Raw genomic sequence first — 5,098 nt, forward strand, 5'->3', positions numbered from 1 at the left:
TGATGTTAGAGGCCGATTTAGGCTTAGCATAAAACATTAAAGTTGTATACAATGATATTTTATAAATTCCTACAAAATTTCAGCTCAATTGGAGCAACGTAGCCTGTGAAAAGACCAAAATACCCTCGTTGCCCTAGGATGTTTCCAGTGATCCGTTTTAGACAGTTCATCTAGTTGACCGTGTCTAATCACTATGATCCGTGCTGATTTAGCCATTGGCCAAAACATGAAAGTTTTAGTACTCTATCTTAGCTTTTCAACGCCTCCAAGAACGCCTTAAACGGACTTTGGTAGTCTGAGATATGGTCATTTAAATGTAGTACGGTTAACTAGCCGGTTAGTTGGAAGTTGGTTCTGTGAATTGGGAATTTGACTGGGTTACACTGAAAATTTGACTAAGTGATCTTCATGAAAGTTGTAGGCCTTTCCCTTAGCTTCGAAACGGTATAAGTTTCAGCCCAATCCAATAAGTGTAGCCTCGGATGTGTCCATTCCGCAAAAAAAACCCGTCAAATCTGTCTTTTGTTAAATTTCATTTCCGCACTTGTTATTAGTTTGATTTTTGTCCTTGTATTGTCTTGAGCCTATGGAACAGCTATTGAAATGAATTTGTGTTGTGTATAAACTTGGGTTTGTTTGAGGGAAATAATGAAGTCATAAATGGCTGGAAATAGGAAAATACAAAGGGCATGCTGCCCAAATTTACGCTCGAGGATTAGAGAAATATACTTGCGACTTAAGTAAGGGTTAAGAGTGACTACTACTTGAATCATCTAGGATATTTGCGTCTTCTTTTACCGAGCTGTATAAGTAAGGATTTGGTCGAACTTGTACCCTTGAGAAATATAACTATGATTACTAGGAATACGTTTTCCTTGTACTTTCGACTCAAATGGCATTTCCAAGTATAAATGTTACAAAGTTATATAGTTTGAAAAGCGAGCGAGTGTTTCACGAATATTCTCCAAGTGAATTTCCATTTCTTGATTCTTATTGAACGAAACGTCTAAGTTCATGTTTCAAAGTTCTCAAATTGAGTTTTATCACAGATTTGGACTCCGAACCCGGAGTATAACCCAGACGTGATTACTAGGGGCACTTCATTTTGGTGAGTGCTTCCAAATACCTGATTGAACTGGACACTTGTTTCCAATACTTGATCAATATGATTAAATGATATATGATTAGCTTGATCGGGCAAGAGTGTACTTTATCGCACTTGCCCTTATTTGATATATACTTGTTTATTGTTGAAATTGAATTGATATACTTGTTCATGTTGTGCGCACTTCCTGGAATTCCAGAAATCCTGCGGCAAGTTACTCGAGTCGAGCCGGCAAGGGCTTGATCGATTGGATAACGAACCCTGGGTCTCTTGATTGTCGAGTGGAGTGATATCTCCTTGACTAATCGGTATACTCGAGTATTACCACCAGTGTTTCTTGAGGATTTTGGGCCCAGTAGGGGGTTTGAATGGTGGACGGAGAGTAGTTAAGTGGTACTCTACTGGATTGGTTCCTTTACTTGAAAGTTGACGGAGTGTCAACTACTATGTGATCAAGCTCCTGATGATGAATGGAAGTTGACTCCTGAGAGCCATCCGTATCCTTATGCTTCGAAATGATTATTGCTTATTGGATTATTGTTTATTTTGAAAAACTTTTACACTCGCTCATTTTGAGATTTCTACTTGAAGTGTTATTGCTCACTTTTATGAACTCTTCATGCTCGTTACTTGGCTATATCGAAAACTTGTACTTATAAATAATGGTCAATTTGCTATTTGGAACCTCACTGGGCTTTTAGCTCATACCACGCCATTTGTTTTCCTTACAGGGGTACGAGCGAGGCGTGAGACGTGTATAGACTAGCGTAGTCTAGTTGTTTTGAATTTTGTAATTGTACTCGCACTAGTCACTCGATTAGGATTGAATGTACTGAGAACTTAACTCTTTTGATGTATTTGGGACTGTATGGATGATTGGGATAGAAATGAATGTATTCGTATGTTCCAAACTTGGGAACCGTTATTTCGTTTATTATTGAGATTGCACCTTATTTTAATTGATGCGAGTGAGTGAGTCCTGGCGAAAGTTGGGCAGGCGGTCCACCGAATCCTTTGGTTCGCCCTAGGAGGAGGTGGGGCCGTCACAGATAATCTCATTTGCAAGAGTAGTAAGGAATTCCATATCTCTAGGAGCTTTCTAGTGTTATTTTCATTAATTTTATATTTATGGTAGTCTAGATAATAAAGGAGTTCGAAAAACATCGGTAATTGTCACTCTTCCTTGTGGGATCGGCCCTTAATACCCTATATTTGCTCACGATTCGTATACTTGCGAAAAATCTCGTGTGGGGTATTTAGGATGTTATAAATGTAAATTTTGATTGTGGATGAGTTTAATTATATATGTATACCCCGCGCACGTCATACTTGCTTCAAGCCATTTGATAATTTTCAATTTTACCACCTCTTTCATATTCGGATTGAGTCTTTTTTACAATTCTACCACCGGTTTGCAATTATCCTCCAGGAGAATGCGGTGCATACAAATAGAAGGGCTTATTCCTTGAATGTCTGAGATGGTCCATCCAATAGCCTTTTTGTGCTTCCTTAGAACTCTTTGTAACTTTTTCCTTTGCTCCTCATTTAGATAAGCACTAACAATCACCGGTAAAGTTTCATTAGTTCAAAAAAACTCATACACCTGAGATGACTAGGAAGTGGTTTGAGTTCAAGATTTAGAGCTTCAATCTGTGAAGGCGTTGGAAGTTCTTTTCCCAACCTAAAACTCTCATACACATGTCCTCTTCTATATGGTGGTTGAACATCTAAATATTGGGTCAATTCTTCAATTTCGTCATTATCTTCCTCTTGCCATCCTAAATACACCAAGCACATTGCAAGAGGATCCAATCCAAGATTGACTTGACTCCATTCCAGTGTTAATTTGTTAATAGTGCCAATTGAACAAGTATGATCGGTGAAAGAAGGATATTCTTTTATATTATTCAAACTAAATTCTACCTCTTTCTCACCTATTTGAAAATTAAGTTGGTCATTTTTAACATCAATAATAATACCTACATTTGTCAAAAATGGTCTACCAAGAATAATTAGTATAGATATGTTTACCTCCATATCTAACACCACAACATTTACAGGAATGATAAATTTTTGTATTTTTTTAACACATTCTCCAACATTTTCAATGGATATCTAATAGATCTATCGGCTAACTGTAGAGTAATATTAGTCCGTTTGAGTTCATGCAAACCTAATTGTCTAGCCACAATCAAAAGAATTAATGATACACTTGCACCAAGATCACATAATGTTTTAAAAAATTCAATGTTACCAATGGTGCATGGTATAGAAAAACTCCCCGAACCCTTCAACTTCGGTAGTAGGTTGTTTATATAATGGTACTACACTCCTCGATTAATGCAATCATTTCGCAATCCTCTAATTTTTTCTTCTGAGTCATAATCTCCTTGAGAAATTTAGCATATGAAGGAATCTACAAAATAGCATCGACAAAAGGGATATTAATGTGTAATTGTTTGAAAATTTTAACAAATTTTTTAAAATCCTTGTCAAGCTTATTTGACTTCGACCTTTGAGGGAATGGCACAGCCGAAGGGATGGGAACAATAGAGGAAGATGAAGGATGATCAACAACTTCATTTTCTCTACTCTTCTCTCCCACACTTGCCTCTTAGTCTTTCCTCTCATTTTTTTTCTTCACTCTCATTTTTCCTCTTACTTTCCACCAATAGAGGATCTTCTGATTGTCTACCACTATGAAGAGTAATGACTTTAACATGGTCCTTCGGATTCACCTCTGTTTTATTCAATAACTCTCCTTGGCTCCTATTATTAATAGAGTTGGCAATTTGACCTATTTGGATCTCAATATTTTTATACATAGTTGTAAATTGGTCCATTCTACCCTCAATTCTTTCGAATCTTTGGGTGGTCGCACTAGCTAACTTATCAATTTTATCATTGGACACATTGGCTAGTTTTTTAATTGCCATCTTCCAAGCCAATTTGTTCTCCATATTTGGTTGTTTTGGTTGGAATTCCAGTGGATTATTTGGTCTTTGTTGCCTTTCTTGATCTTTCCATCTAAATTTTGGATGGTTCTCCACCTCGGGTTATACGTGTTGGAGTAGGGGTTATTTTGAATAGTCCGATTATAATTATTCACAAATTGTACCTGTTTACTTTCAACACAAATGTTAGTATCATACTCACCTCCACGTATATTACAACAAGCAACACCTACATTAGTTGTAGACCTAGAACCAATTCTGGTTTGTTTGCTTAACAATTTGACTACATTGTTCATTTGGCCACTCAACATATTAAGAGTATCTATTTCAATCATACCTGCTTGCCGTTTAGAGTTACCTCACACATTCGCCCATTGATAGTTATTTGCTGTCATCTTCTTTATCAAATTTTGAGTTTCTTGGGGTGATTACCCATTAAAACTCCATCTATGGCTGCATCAATTGTAGTTTTAGTCGGAAAAGATAAGTCATTATAGAAATTTTGGACAATAAACCAATCGGGCAGTCTATGGTGTGAACATTTTCGTAGCAAATCTCTAAATCTCTGCCAAGTTTCATACAATGATTCACCCTCTTGTTGGTTAAAACTAGTTATATCTATTCTAAGTTTAATTGTTTTACCCAAAGAAAAATATTTATTCAAAAATGTTCTAAATAAATCATCCCATGTGGTGAAAGTATTTGGACCATGAGAACGCAATCAAACTTTAGTTTTATCATGCAAAGAAAATGGAAACAACTTTAGTCTAATAGCACCCTTACTCACTCCATTCATTTTAATTATATAGCATATTTCCAAAAAATGTAACCAAATATGCATTTAGGTCCTCTATGGCATTAATTCCAAATTGAGATTGTTGAATCATTTGAATAAGTGATCGCTTAATTTCAAAATTGTTAGCATTTACCGTAAGCCTTGCTATGCTCTTTTGTAACCCTTGCATCTCCGGTAGAGCAAAATCTTTAAGAGTTCACCTATTTGTATTGTTTCTATCATTTCTTTTTTAAAAGGAAATTC

The 5,098-nt window shown here is 36.2% G+C and overlaps 1 non-coding gene across 1 annotated transcript; it reads left to right on the top strand.

Moving 5' to 3' along the window:
- Positions 1-4,583: 4,583 nt before the first annotated feature.
- Positions 4,584-4,690, top strand: LOC113754650. The gene has a single exon (XR_003465328.1). It is a non-coding gene; the product is annotated as a small nucleolar RNA R71 (small nucleolar RNA).
- Positions 4,691-5,098: the final 408 nt, after the last annotated feature.

Source organism: Coffea eugenioides, chromosome 11 (assembly GCF_003713205.1).
Source record: "Coffea eugenioides isolate CCC68of chromosome 11, Ceug_1.0, whole genome shotgun sequence".
Lineage (NCBI taxonomy): Eukaryota > Viridiplantae > Streptophyta > Magnoliopsida > Gentianales > Rubiaceae > Coffea > Coffea eugenioides.